General features: G+C 43.7%; 1 non-coding gene across 1 annotated transcript; it reads right to left on the reverse strand.

Annotated features, from left to right (window-relative positions):
- Positions 1-485: 485 nt before the first annotated feature.
- Positions 486-591, reverse strand: LOC114690761. The gene has a single exon (XR_003734122.1). It is a non-coding gene; the product is annotated as a U6 spliceosomal RNA (small nuclear RNA).
- Positions 592-15,705: the final 15,114 nt, after the last annotated feature.

Here is a 15,705-nt window from a genome sequence, read left to right on the forward strand (position 1 = left end):
TTAAGAGCACTTGCTCCTTCTCTTCCAGAGGACCAGAGTTCCGTTCCAGCACTCACATGGGGGGGGGGGGCTCACTTGCAAGTCCAGCTCCAGGGAATTGAGCATCCTCTAAAGCCTTCATGGGCAGCTGTACTCACATCCACAACCCCACACACGGACATGCATGCCACCTAGCTACCTACTACATAAACAGAAATATTTAAAAGTAATTGTTTAGCAGCTAAGATTAGGGGGAGACAGAATGACAAACGGTCATATGTATAGAAAGCAATAGTGAAATGGTGGATCAAAATCAAACTGAGCTCAATTACCTTATTTTAGATAGATGAAATACCCACCTCATTTAAAAGATAAGATTTTCTAATTAGTTCCATTTATTTATTTATTTTCCAAGACAGACTTTTTTTTTCCTCTGTGTATTCCTAGCTCTCCTGGAACTCTCTTTGTAGACCAGGTTGTTCTTTTTTTGTTTGTTTGTTTGTTTTAAAAATATGGAACGCTTCATGGATTCGCGAGTCGTCCTTGCGCAGGGGTCATGTTAATCTCCTCTGTATGTTCCAGCTTTAGTCTGTGTGCTGCTGAAGCGAGCACATGGACCAGGTTGTTCTTAAGAGCTGAGTTTTGGAATTACAAGTACAGGTTTTCAGAATGTCATTTTATAGATGGCAGTGTGGAGAATGAAGAGCTCTTGACAGTGGCGGGATTAAGATGGCCTATTTGTATAGCCACTCTAGTGGGTTCCTTGTATTTTATTAGCTGTTCTGTCTGTTTCCATTTCGGTGTTTCTTTTCTGGTTTTGGTGATAGTGATTTTTGACTTTTTTTTTTTTTTTGCATCACTCATGGTCTTGTTTTTACATGATAACTGCATGTATTTAAGACCTATCAGGGGCTTCAAATAAATTTGGTCATACTTATGTGTAAGCATATTTTACTGTAAATGTCTGGGTTTCTTAATTTACAACAGTGGTTTATTTTGTTGTGCAGTAAGGAGTATACTTGTTATTTTTAAAGGTTAGGATTAATATTTTTTAAAAAAAAGGTGTATGCCATCATACCTGGCTTGGCTTTATTTTTATTTTTTTTATAGTATGGGGGATAGATCTTGGGTCCTTGAACATGCTAGTCCTAAGCTTATCCCCAGTTCCTGTGACTAGACTTATACATAATGCCTAACCCTGCTACTTTAAGATGTCCTATGATATGAGGACTCAGAGAAGTTGAAAATAAACACAAGAGCATCTTTCCCTTTGTTTTTCTTAAGCATTTGCAAGACATGTTGAAATAACCACCCAACCCATTGGGACTCTGGACTGCAAAGTCTTGAATTAACCTAAGAGAAGGAGCCAGCCTGGAAAATGTAGCACCTCAAAATTGTAAAAGGTGTTCGGGTGACCAGATGCAAGAACTAAAAAACAGAGCATTATGAAAAGAAAACGTAGGAGGAGAGGATGCCCACTCAGCAGACGTGGGTATGAAACAAAGGGATGGGGGGGGGGGTGACTCGGCCAAGCCTCAGGTCCTCCTTCCTGGGCTAGTTAGGAGTTTTCAGTTTTCATTCTGGCCAGATTTGGCTTTAAACAAAAATACATACTGTGGTCTAGCGAGACACCTCAGCAGGTAAAGGCGTTTGTTGGCAAGCTTGACAACCTGATTCCAATGCCTGGAAGCCACATGGCCGAAGGAAAGAACTGACTCATGCAAGTCAACCTCTAACCTACAGAGAGAGAGAGAGAGAGAGAGAGAGAGAGAGAGAGAGAGAGAGAGAGAGAGAGAGAGAGAGAACCTTGAACATCAGTGTTCAATTCCTGGGATCTTCACAGAAAATGGTTTCTAAAGAAATGAGAACTTCAGGGTAGACATCTACAGAGAGAGTTGGGGTGTGTCTTCGTAGTAGAGCACTGGCTTAAAATGACAAGGCTCTCTCCAGGTGTCAGTGACCAGGGCAGTGGGGTGGGTGGTGTCAGATTTGGCCCCTCCCCCTCATCCCCGCTCCTCTCCTCTTACTGTCTGCTCACTTCCACGACCACCCCTGTATTGTTTGCTTCCTTACATTCCCGTGCCATCTGTTCTGTGGACACCCTGCTCCTAGGTCCACTGACACCTGTTTACCTTGGGTTCCAAGCACCCTCTCCTCTTCCTGCCCTCCTTCCACATTCCTTCAGACAGTGGATGATCCCACCAGGCTTTTCGGGTGCTCAACCACGGCCTTCACCACACAGCTCCCCTCAACACAACAGTAGTGGGTGGAAAGCAGCACTGTTTGTCTCTGCTGACCCAGGGCTCAACACTCCTTTGTGGAGCTAACAACCAAATCTACTCCTAAGAGTGTCAATGACTCTAGAGTTGTAGTACTAGAAAATATTTGGAGGTTGGTTCTGCTCCTGGGGGGGGGGGGGCACATGTAGGGCTTGCACAAATTAACTAGCTCTACACATCTCCTTCCTCACCTGAAATAAAGGGCATCCTCCTGAGAGACCCACTTCAGGCTTCCTCATGGTCTGGCTTCAGTCTATGCACCCACCGAGGGATCTAGCAGCATCACACCACTCATGTAGATGACAGCCTGCAGCTTTCCTGAGACCACACGTTAGTCCTCCTCACTAGGTGGTTTTTCTTAAATCTCTTCCACTATCATTCATCAACCAATGTTCTGATGCTGTGGCTGGATAGTCCCACATCTGTGGTCAGCTTTACAGGTTTCTTTCAGCAGACATTATTATCGCCAAGTAATAGACTAAATGTTGGTCATTGGCAGCAGAGTCAATTTGAATGTCATGGGAGTGAAAGTCCAATATCATCCATAGCTTCTGTGACCAGTGAATGGCAAGTCTCCTTCTACGCTTCAGTGAATTGACACACACCGAGTCTCAGGTGCCATTTGTCGCCTCAGTCTCTGGGCCAAGTGCTGGAAATATGGGAGCATAACGACGGATCCTGTCCCACTTTCGAGGTTAAGAGTCATTCTGGGTCGTTGCCTAGCAGTAGCACTTTATTCTGCTTCTTCTCTGCTTTTTGCGTTCCCCTTTGATCTCCTGTCCCCGGGAAGTGGAGTGGATGGAGTGGAGAACAGAAGACAAGAGAGCAGAGGACACTCTTTTAGCCCTCACTTCCTTTCCTCTCTGTGGCCCCATTCCCTTCCAGTGTTGACCAAATCTAATGCAATTCAGGAAGCCCAAGAACTCCAAGCTTCATGGGACACTTAAGTTGGACCTAGCCTGTTAGAACCCCTTTATAAGTATCTGCAAGTGTCCCCGATTAGACAATCCTCCAGAGTGATGAGAGGCAGGGTCTCCGCTGGAAAGAAGTGACCGAGGAAGTACATTGCCTCTGCCCTAGCCTGTCCTCGGTGAATCCTGATGTATACACCCAGTGCAAACACGCACTGAGTAGGAAGGCTGGAAATGAAGACAGAGCATGTTCAGATATGCAAAGTAATCAGAAACAGAGGTCACATGACACTTGTAGGAAAATAGATGCAACTGGAAATCCTTACATCAAGCAAACTAAGCTAGATATCAAAGACAAACACCGTATGTCTGGGGCTGGAGAGATGGCTCAGTGGTTAGCGGCACCTACCAGTCTTGCAGAGGACAGTTCCCAGAACCCATGTGGTGGCTCACAACCATCCATAACTCCCAGGCCAGGGTATCTCATGCCTTCTTCTGTCCTCTGCAGGTACTGGACATGTACATGTTGTACATACATATATGCAAACAAAGCATTCATGTAAATAAAAATTTTAAAAATAAATCTTTTTTTAAAAATACCATATGTGCATATATGAGAGATACTTTAAGGATGCAAATGGATTTGAAACAGGGAAAAGAGAAGCAAATAATATATTTTTTAAATAGAATGCTATTTCTAATTTATTATTTGGGTTTCCCATACTAAAATATAATATATCACTGGACAACTTTTCTTGCTCTCCTTGCACATATGAAGTATTCCATTGTACTAAGCCTTTATATAAACACTGCAGTGCTATGCAAGATTTAGTATGACTTTGAGATGCTGTACTTTTCGTTAGCTTTAGTTTTCTCAAAATGCCACATTTTTACAGTATGACAGACCGTAACACTATTTTTGTGTCCATGCAGGAACTGGGCCAGTATCCACACACTTTATTTTAATAACCTACTATATAATAGTTGTTAAAATCTATTACTGGATTGTTCTGATGGAAAAGTTTTAGAAATGTGTTGCCAGAAAAGCATTTCTATTTTCTTCTTCGAGAAGGAGCTGCAGACTTTCTCATCACAGTCATGCTTCTATAATAAAAAGTAGCTGGGCATCAAGCGCCTCCCTGTGACAAGGACTATGGTACACAACTTTTCAAAGGATGCATACACAAGGTAAAATAGCCTCGGTTCCCATAGTAAGAAACCCCACGAATATTCATCATAACTTTAACACTGTGTACGTCCTTCCCTGAGCAGTAAGAACCCAACACAAGTGTTTCTGTAGGAACCTTTAGCTCCTCCCTGAGTCCTGGAAATTCTGCCCATTCCTACAATAGACAGAGAAAAGGAGCCTCACTTGCAGATGTGATGGAACTCAGCGTGACCTTCAGTCCCTCTTAACCCAGAAGTGGAATCTCAGCGTATGTCTGGGGGCGAGGTGTGTTTGGTGGGCACTTGGACCTCTGTTTCAGGGACTGACAGACATGGCTATGACACACTGTTCGCTCAGAAGGCTGACCTGGACTAGGAAGATGCCCTTTCCACCTGGGACACTACAACGGATGGATAATGAAAAAAGGAACTGAGACTTTTTCCTCATAGTTCTGGTCCTGGTCAGAGCCGTGGAAGGTTTGGCGTCTGGCGAGGGCTTGCTTTCACATGGCATCCTTCCGTGGTAAGAGGAGCAAAGAGGCCTCTGCGGCTGCAGCCTGTTTCATAAGAAACTGATCCTGTGTGTCAGCACTTGTCTTGTAATAAAACACCCGACAAATGCAACTTCAGGAATGAGGGACTTCTTTTGGCTCACAGTTCCAGAGTGCAGTCCGTCACTGGAGAAAAACCATGGTGTCAGGAGCTTGAAGCTGCTAGTCACGTTGCAGCCGCACTCAGGATGCGAAGTGTGGTGAATGACTGCTAGGATCACTTTCTCCTCATAAGAAAGTCACTGTATGTGACTCTGCCCTAACTCATGTGGTCTCGGGAGAGCTACAGTATATACCAGGGAAAGACTGAGGAGGGAGGCACCATCCATATGGCTATGAAAACACTCTCATGTCTGCTAGGTTAAAAGTTTTTGGTGTGGTCTTTTGGGTGAGGAGCTCCCACAACCCTGTAGGTTACCCCTTACCTATGCTCTGTAAGAAAACCCTAAAAACTCACTTTCCCCCAGAATGAACTTCAATGAACGTGTGCCTTAGTCTGTCATCAGAAACTCTATGAAGAGGGGTAGATGTTGCTTATGTCTCCCTTTTAGCTTTTAGCTGCATGGGGGCAGCTAAGAAGGTGATAAGAGCTAAAAGAAAGAGGAGAAGGATGAGAGAAGAAGAGGAGGAAGAGGAAGAAGGAGGAGAAAGAAACAAAAGGAGAAGAAAAACAAAATAGTCCCACAAGACAGAGAGGTGCCAGGGATCTCTCCCTCCACCACAGGACGTCATAGAAAGATGTTTCTGTGAAAACCAGAGGTCAAACCCATCAGCAGCCTGATCTCCAAAACAGAGGGAAAAGGAAATTTACTTTGCTTTTTGTATTTTATGTCAGTCCAAAGAAAAAGTTAGAGGGAAGAATTTGCATAAAAACCACCCTTGCTTTTAACACCAACTGCAAGTTCAGGGGGTTCCCAAACCACACTCCAGCCCAGCAATTCACTAGAAGGATTCGGAGAACTTGGTGAAAGATATCTGTGGGATTGCTGCAGGGGAAGACAGGAATTAAACTCGTCCAAAGAGGAGACACACTGGGACCTCCAGAGCCAAGAGAAAATGCAATAGATTATTTTGCTAAACCATCCATCCATTGTGTCATGGCTGAAACACTAGTTTACCTGTGAAAGAAAAAAAAACCTGCACTGAGGCATCAGTATCGTGTGATTCTGACAACTGATAATGGAAGACACAGAGGAAGGAGAGACATTGACTTTTTCTCATGTGGCTTTACATTATTTGGCTGATTATAACAAGTGCATACAGATCCCTCCCCAACACATCTTTTCAAAACAAAAGTCCCAGAGCTGTAAGAGGTTGATGGAAGAGACAGAATTGCCCACTATGCATCTGTGGCTTTTAGCTTAACATTCTCTGATGCCCAGAACCCAAATTATTATTAGCTACTCTCCTGGAAGATTTATGATCTCCACTGCTCAATGGTGTGTGGCAAGTGTTTACTCAGAGTGGCTAGAAGACAAATGAGAGAAGAGAGCCTGGTTGTCAGCTATGAGAGATTTGGGCAAGAAACAACTTTTCCTGTCTACCGCCTTTCCTGCCTTGAGGCTTCTCCACAACACATGTGTACAAAAGGACACATTTCCTTCACTGTAAGAGCACCAAGAAATCGAGTCTTCTATGTGTACTCAAATTCAGTGCTGAGAAAACATACCTAAAAATACCAATACAGTACACTACAGTACATTCTAGAGCTTCCCAAAGCATTTTCTTTGAGATAATACTTCCCAAGTGGCCCTCGTGACAATCTATGGCATATATTCAATGACAAACATTATTGCTAAGCATTAACTCTACCATTTTGTATATTAAGACCAGGAATCAAGGCGTAGAGAGATGGCTCAGGAGTTAAGAAGGCTTGTTGCTCTTCTAGAGGACCAGAGTTCAGTTCCCAGCACCCATATCAAGCAGCTCACAACTGCCTGTAACTCTAGCTCCAGGGGATCTGATGCCTCTGGTCTCCGTGGGCACCCTACATATACCCATGTGCAAATGCCCGAACACACAGACACACACAAAAAAATAGAAAATAAAATTTTTAAAAGATCAGAAATTGTGGGGAAATTAAACAAGGGAAGGAATGTGGGCACGTTTTTTTTTATATTGCTGTGCACTTTACTCTTGAGTAAATCATGTTAAAACACACTTATACATAAAACCAAAAAGCCTTCTAATTTATTTACTATGAAACAATTCCCTTGTGTGAAGTATAATTGCTGCTATTGAGCATTGCTATGTACCATGTACTGTTACTAATCTTCATCTGCAAAGCAGACTTTATCATCTCCAATGAAAAGGTAAAGTGAGGAGCCAGGCACAGTGGCACAGGCCTTTCAACCCAGCATTAGGAAGGCAGAGGCCAGCAGTTCTCTGTGAGTTCAAAGCCAGCCAGGTCTACAAAGTGAGTTTCAGGACAGCCAGAGCTGTATAGTGAGATCCTGTCTCAAAAAACAAACAGCTGGGTGGCAGTGGCTCACTCCTTTAATCCCAGTACTCGGGAGGCACGGGCAGGTGGATTTCTGTGAGTTGGAGGCCAGCCTGGTCTACAAAAGGAATTCCAGGACAGCCAGGACTGTCACACAGAAAAACTCTATCTCAAAAAAAAAAAACAAAAAACAAAAAAAAAAACCAAAAACAGGAAAAAAACAAACAAGCAAAAGAGATAAAGCAAGGTTCTGAGTGACTTTCCACCTTTGCCCAATGTTATACTTTTTAATGCTGGGATGCTAGTCAGCTTACTAGCACTATAACAAAGTACCTGAGATGATGAAGTTATAAAGAAAAAAAAAAGGTTTGTTTGGCTCACAGTTTTGGAAGTTCTGATCCATAAAGGGTTGGTCTTACCATCTTGAGTCCATGGCAAGACATCATGACATGATGGGGGGGGAAAGGCACTTGTACTCCAAGTCAGGGGCCAAAGAGAGCAAAGAGGGCATTGAGTCTCCACAGACCCTTCAATGACACATTCCCAGCGACTTAAAGACCTGCCATTCAGCCCTGACTCTTAAAGGTTCCTCCCCCCCAAAAGCACCACACTAGAGGCAAAGCCTTCGACAAATGGCTCTTCAAAGGACATTAGAGACTTCATTTCCAGGCCATATTTTGTTTCTCATCCTGAATCTCCCTGCTGATAGGACTCTAGCTTTGCTGGAGCAAGCCTCTCTCCCACACCCTGTTGTATTCCACTGAACCATGTCCACTCTACTGCTTGAGAGTCCGTCCTTTGAACAGGACTGCCAGGGACCTCTCCTCTGCCATATTTCTAGCAGTTCCACTACACTGGCTTCCTTCTAACCCACAAAACAGATTCTCGAAGTGGGATTGAAATCGAGCCCTGAGGTTACACTACATTGATTTCTTTCTCATCTAATAACCATCCATCCCACCTACTCATTGCATTTCGGCTGCATCAATATTCGTTATGTTATCTAGAGAAACAATTTATGATGTCTTGCCTGGTCACTAACAAAGACAGATGAGATAAAGGCCAATTCATCAAGAGGGCAGACAAATTTGCAGGTGCACTTGGCTTCTGACCTTGGACTCTCCACTCTGTGGATGACAAATGATGATAAAATGTTTTGTGTGATGCACCAGACCTCCAGTGTTTGGTGATATACAGATCCTGGACTTGGCCAGACTCATCAGTGTTGCTCTGAAAATCCCAAAGGAAATGGGAACTGAGGAGAGAACCCACAATTTTCTCTTCACCCTTCCCTTCACACCCTAACTGCCCACCCTACCCGTACCCCCCAAAAAAATTCTTAAAGAGGAGATTTCAGGATTTCTAGATTAGGGGTTGGAGAAATGGCTCAGTGGTTAAGAGAACTGACTGCTCTTCCAGAGGACTCTGGTTTGGTTCCGAGCACCTACACAGCAGTTTACAATTGTCTGTAACTTCGGTTCCAGAGGATCTGACACCCTCTTCTGGCCTGCATGGGTACTGCATGTACATGGTGCACAGATGCGCATGCAGGCAAAACACCCATACCACATAAAATAAAAACAAAAATATTTAAATATATGTATTACTAGATTGTTTGTGGATTTTATACAGGAGATTTAGAAAACCCCAACTCTCAAACCAAAAGACACATAAGACGAAATCATTCACCACTGTTGGTCAAAAGCCGAGCACCACAGTGTGGCCCTAGAGGGGTCCTGTAAAATGATCAGAAGCAGTAGGCCTCGAAACCAGAGCTCTGCAGCTGGACAGCTACCCTGCTAGAACAGAAGGACAGAAGAACACAGTCCCCTACACGCTGCCCTTGCTGCGGTCACAGCTGGCATTGAGCATGGCCCTGGCTCTGAGTCCAACTCACTCCTTTTTGTAAGTGAGGAACAGGGCCGGCACTGCCCAAGCAACGTGTTCCTATAAAACTCAAGTGACACAGCCGTCCCTTGCTATCTGCTCGCAATTGGTTCCGGGACCTCCTTCTGCGTATGCCCAAGTCATAAAGCGTCATGGGGTTTACGTAGGGTCATAAGGCTTACATACGGCTGGTGCCCATCCTTCCACACGCTGGACCCACCTCTACGGAACGGACAGTTCCTAACACGAGTAAGTGCTGTCAAACTGCTGCTGTACTGTGCTGCTTAGGGACCCACAGGACAAACTGTCCCTGTTTAGTTGAAGTGTCATTTCCCCAAATATTCTTATTTTTAAAATTTTGTTTATTATTTATTTATTTATTTATTTATTTATTTATGTGTGTGTGTGCGCGCGCCGTGATAACCACTGAGGATAATGTGGCAGACCTTTGCTGAGAACCCAGCCACGTTGATAGCCTCATCTTGGACTTTCAGCCCTAGAATTATGAGAAAGGAGTGCCTCCTGTTTAACCACCATCTGTGGCTTGTCCTGTAGCCAGCCTGGTCTCTGGGGCTGAGACTTCCACAAAGCCTGTGTGCCAAAGACCTAGTCTCCAGCCTGACACTATTGAAAGGTAGCAGAACCTGTGAATGGTGGGGCCTAAGGTGAGGTTTTTAATTGGGGGTCTGCCTTAAAGGGGGTTGTGAGAGCCAACGAATCCTTTCCCCTCTCTCTGCCTTTCATGTCTTGGACATGAGGTGAGCTGTTTGTTCTGTTTCATCTTCTCTGTTGTGGTATTTTGTCTCACCACAGACCCCGAGCAATGGGTCATGGACTGAAACCTCCATGCCCGTAAGCCAAAATAAACCTTTCCTCTTTATAAGTTGATTGTCTCAAGTGTTTTATCAAAGCAACATAGGTCTGAGTAACATACAGCCCAAACTAATTGTGACACAGAGCTAGGCTTGATGGCTATTCTTGGTTGTCAACAACTTGACTATATCTGGAATGAACTATAATCCAGAAATGGAGGGCACACTTGTGATCTGGGTCTTGAGGCAAGAAGACAACATGCCTTTAATCCAGATCTGGAGGCTGGAAGGCACACTTTTAATCTAGGCCACACCTTCTGGTGGAAGCCTATATCAGAACAATAAAAGAAAGAAGAGTTTATTCTTCACTAGTTTGCCCTCACCTTGCCAGTACATCCATTTTTTCATTGGCATTAGAGCCTACTTCTTGGGGATTCCAGCATATACAGAAGACCAGCTGAGACATCCAGCCTCATGGGACTGAGCATCTAGATTCTTGAACTTTCCATTCACAACTAGCCATTGTTGGACTGTAGCATGTAAACCATTCCAATAAACTCAGATAGATAAATAGATAGGTAGGTAGATAGATAGATAGATAGATAGATAGATAGATAGATAGATAGATAGATAGACAGAGAAAGAGAGAGAGAAATTCATTCCATAAGTTCTACGACTCTAGAGAACCCTGACTAATACACTAAGGAAAGTGGTGTCAGCATGAGGCTTAGCAAGAACCAGCTGTGCCCTTCCTGACGAAAGGTTAGAATCAGAGCTACAGCCACACTGGCCCCTGACTGTTGTCTTTGCTCTGTAGAGTGACCATTACAAACACGGTCTCCCCTAAAACCCTCAAGCCACATCCTGACATCATTCTGCCTAGGGCCGATCCCCATCCGTGTTCCTGACTCTGCTCACCTTGAGTGTCCTAAGTATTTTCCCTTTTATCCCTCTGTCTTTGTCCTCGTCCTCTCCACCGGCTCCTCTTTGGGAATTTAAAAAGCCCATTCTTCAACTCATCTTCTCTGCATCCATGGCTACAGCATACCTCTTTACTTTCCAGCCAACAACCTCCTGCAGGCACACTTCCTCACCTTCCACCAGCTTCTCACCCACAGTGAGGTGGATCTCCATGACTTCTGAAACTTCAGGCACCAGTGTCAACAAGCATCCCTTTTCTAAATTTTTTTCCCTTAAGTTACTGGTGCCTTCAGACAGGATTCTTCTTCTAATCAGATGAAATGCTATGCTTCTCATCTCCCTTGGTCTCCACCGTACTTAGAAGCACTCAGATTTTCTTCTTGTTACTGTGGCAACTTCATCTTGGGACTCTTTTCATGATGTCATTCTCATTAAGATATTGACGTTGAGCCAGGCAAGGCATTGTGTACCTGTAATCCCAAAACATCAGAGGCTGAGGCAGGAGGACCATGAGTTTGAGGCTAGATTAGTGTACAGAATAAGACCCTGCCAAGGTCAGCAAGAATTAACAGTCATCTTGACACAGACTAGAGTTGCTTGATAAGGGAATCTACTGGTTGACGGATTGCCCAGATGAGCTTGCATCAGTCTGTAGACATGTCTGTGGGGATTGTCTTGATTGTTACTTGATGTGGGAACACACAGTCCACTGTGGGCAGAACTACTCCCTGGTCATGTTGTCCTGGGTGTATAGGAAAGCTAGCCTAAGCATGGATGTGAGAAAGCCAACAAGCAGCATTCCTCTGTGTTTTCTGCATAGATTTCCTGCTTCGGTTCCTTCCTTCATTTCCTTCAATGACGGACTACAACTATAAGCTAAATAAACCTTTTCCTCCCCCAAGTTGCTAATGGTCGTGGTACTTGTCACAAGAACAGAGCAAAGTTAAAACAAGGTCCTTCCCTTGTCCTCTCCTCTTCAGAGATTCTTCCAGATCTCCATGCTCTTCCTTTGAACATTTCCACTTGGATGTCCCATCTTCACCCCCATCTTCCAAAGCCAGTTCCCCTCCTTTGGCAACCTGCTCCTTATCCCCAACTCCCTCCCACCTTTACCCATGTGTTTACACAGGGTCTCCAGACTGGCTGCAAATTCATGATTCTCATGCCCCAGCCTCCTGAGTGCTAGATTTATGGATATGCACATCATATCAGGCTCCCAACTGCTTCTTACTAGTCCTCACCTCTAGTCTTTCACTTTTCAGCTAGGTAAATTCTTCATAAAGCATCTGTCTATCTGTCGATCTATCTATCTATCTATCTATCATCTATCTATCATCTCGGCCACCATGGGGCCACCTCGCTGGCCATATATTGTCTACCATCACTTGCTGTCTCATAGATCTGAAGGTTACAGGGCAAAAGTGACTATGAACTAAAATTTGAGCCAAAATAGACTTTTCATCCTGTGTTTATCTCAGTGAATTTTGTCACAGTGATGTAAAGATATCACTACTCTCATTATTTCCTGATTTTAAAAATCCTGATAGCTGACCTGTGGTGGTGTATGCCTTTAATCCAAGCACTCAGGAGGCAGAGCCAGGTAGATCTCTGTGAGCTCGAGGCCAGCCTGGTCTACAGAGTGAGATCCAGGACAGGCACCAAAACTACACACAGAGAAACCCTGTCTCTAAAAAAAAATCCTTATAAATCTTTGTTGTTAACTTGTTAGAAATTGAGTCTTATTTTTAAATTTTGTGTTCATGTTCTTATTAATGAATCTGCATGAATTTTCTTGTCCATTAACTGCTTCATTCTATCATCCATGAATAATCTTTCCATATGCTTAGCATTTCTATGGAGACTTAATATCTTATAAATATGCATAAGCTCTTTATATATTAATGTTATTAGCATTTGTGGTGATCACTTACCCCGTTGGTGATTTGTCTCTCCTTTCTATTTGTTTTCTTCTAATTAAAAGTTATAGAACCATAATAAAGGCTCATGTTTACAACAGTAACAGTTGAACAGGTATTTTCAACTGCCATGATGTGTGATTATCAACAGCTCCTCATGAGTTTATACATCAAGCCCTTAAGAACAATACAGCCCAATACAGAATACAGGGCTAAGAATATCACTAGGACTCTAAAAGCCATGACACAGTGCCACAAAATATAGAAGGATCATTGTACAGACAGTGGAGAGTGAACTCAGAAGTCCACTTACAGGCAGTAACCCATAAGTGAAGCTGGGCATCTCTCTCTCTCTCTGTCTCTCTCTGCCTGTCTCTCTGTCTGTCTCTCTCTCTCTCTGCCTGTCTCTCTCTATCTATCTGTCTGTCTCTGTCTGTGTCTCTCCTTCCTGACTAGACACAGTGTGACCAGCTGCCCGAACTCCTGGCTGACTGTCTCTCATTTCTGAAATGAGAGATGATATACTGACAATGAGATGGTAGTTTGAGGCCTAAGTGAGTAAAACAAACAAACAAATTAAAAAAAAAACCTTACTTTAGAAACTTAATTGTTGGCAATCTTATATTTTACTACATTTATTTAGTGTGTGTGTATCTGTGTGTCTGTGTGTGCATGCGTAAGCACTGCTGCATGTGCAGTTTGTGTTTGTGAATATAAAAGGAGTTCCTAGAAACTGACTCTCTGGTCTACCACACGGGTCCCAAAGGTTAGCTCAGATGATCAGGATTGCTGGTGAGTGTCTTTACCCACTAAGCCATCTGGTTGGCCCAGACTGTCTTATTTTAAAAGACAACTTTTCCTTGCTAGGCATGGTGGCACATGCTTGTAATCCCAGCATGCCATGTGGGAGCTGAGGCAAGATTTCAAGGTTAAACTGAGTTGTTTAAAAAGAATCTGTGAGCTGGGCAGTGGTGGCACATGGTTTTAATCCCAGCACTTGGGAGGCAGAAGCAGGTGGATCTCTGTGAGTTTGAGGCCAGCCTGGTCTACTGAGCAATTTCCAGGGAGCTACATAGAGAAATTCTGCCTCAAAATAAACAAAAACAAACAAAAGGAATCTGTATCAAAGAGGGAGGAAAAGAGATATTTGACGCATGTTTGCGTATAAATCACTAAATCTTCTTTATTGATTTAAAAAGACCTGTTATACTGTGATAATTTCAGCTTGTGTGTTAAATTCTTATCAAAAGTGGAAGATTGCTTTCATGGGCTCAAATTCAGGCATCCAGTATCATCAATAATGAGAGATTGGATTGACCTTTAAGTGACCAGGGTTCACTACTAATACGGTGATTACTATTATTTGTTAACTTGGCAGAATCTAGAATTACCTAGAAAACAAACTCCGACACGTCTGTGAAGGAGTTTTTAGACTGTGTAATGGAGGTGAAAGGTCCACCCTAGTGTGCATGGCACATTCCACGAGCTGGCATTCCTAATGAAAGCAGGCTGAGCACCAGCATTCTGCTTCCCCGCTGTGCGTGCATGATGACCAGCTGCCTTAAGCTCCTACCGCCGTGATTTCCCCCACCACCATGGACTAGTCCTCGAACTGTAAAGCCAAAATAAGCCTATCCTTCTTTAAGTTGCTTGTGTTGGGTGTTTTGTCCCAACAAGAAAAGGATCTAATACAGCTGAGTTCTCGACTGTTATGGTGTGCGGCTCTGGGCACTCACTTCGTTTTTTGTGTGCACCAGGTTATTTTGTAAAACAAATCGACGATGAAATGAAATAACGTTAGAGGAGCAGACAGTGTTTGCTCACTGTTCCCTCCCATCGCTGCCACTTTGCTGAAGCTAGATGTGCACACCAACATGACAGGGCTGGACCAGGTGATCTCTTCCTCTTTAATCACAGTCTAACCCTGAACAACTGAAACCAGCACAGATGGCCCTCAGTGAATGAGGGAGGAGATTACATCCTAACAGATCTGTCACGAGCTGGAACTATGGTTAATACACTAAAGCTACAGAACACTGACCTGGTATGTGCCCTGGTGGAGAGTAGGCTGTTTCATCCCCAGGTCCCACATGACAGACGGAGAGAAGTAACTGACTCCCATGAGTTCACACTCACAACACAGACATTCACACATGCACAAGCACATGTATGCACACACACATGGTTTTATTATTTGTACTAATAAAAATAAGTGCCTACCACATGTACAGGAACAATCTGATGAGATGTAAACAAGATTCTCCAGGTGACTGTAGAATGGACTGTGTGGGCCTTGAGTGAGAAACAGTGAGGTCACTGGGGAGACTCATCCAGAGAGGAAGCATCTGTACATAGACTTAGGGCCCAAAGCCACTGCAGTAGTGGCCCTTCCAAACTCCTATAGTGACAATGGTCATATGTCTCTTCACAGAAATAGAAAGGTAGCCGGGTGATGGTGGTGCACGCCTTTAACCTCAGCACTCGGGAGGCAGAGGCAGGCAGATCTCTGTGAGTTTGAGGCCAGCCTGAGCTACAAAGTGAGTTCCAGGACAGGCACCAAAACTACACAGAGAAACCCTATCTTGGAAAACCAGAAAAAAAAAAAAAAAAGAAAGGAAGGAAGAAAGAAAGAAAGAAAGAAAGAAAGAAAAAAAAAAGAAAGAAAGAAAGAAAGAGAGAAAGAAAGAAAGAGAGAAAGAAAGAAAGAGAGAAAGAAAAGACATAGAAAAGTAACTAAAGGTAAAGGGAACTCACATACACACATATAAGTATAAAAAATAAAATAGCACTGGGGGGTGGTGGTGGTGGTGGTGGTGGTGGTGGTGGTGGTGGTGGTGGTGCA

The sequence above is a fragment of the Peromyscus leucopus genome, chromosome 15, assembly GCF_004664715.2.
Source record: "Peromyscus leucopus breed LL Stock chromosome 15, UCI_PerLeu_2.1, whole genome shotgun sequence".
NCBI classification, from domain to species: domain Eukaryota; kingdom Metazoa; phylum Chordata; class Mammalia; order Rodentia; family Cricetidae; genus Peromyscus; species Peromyscus leucopus.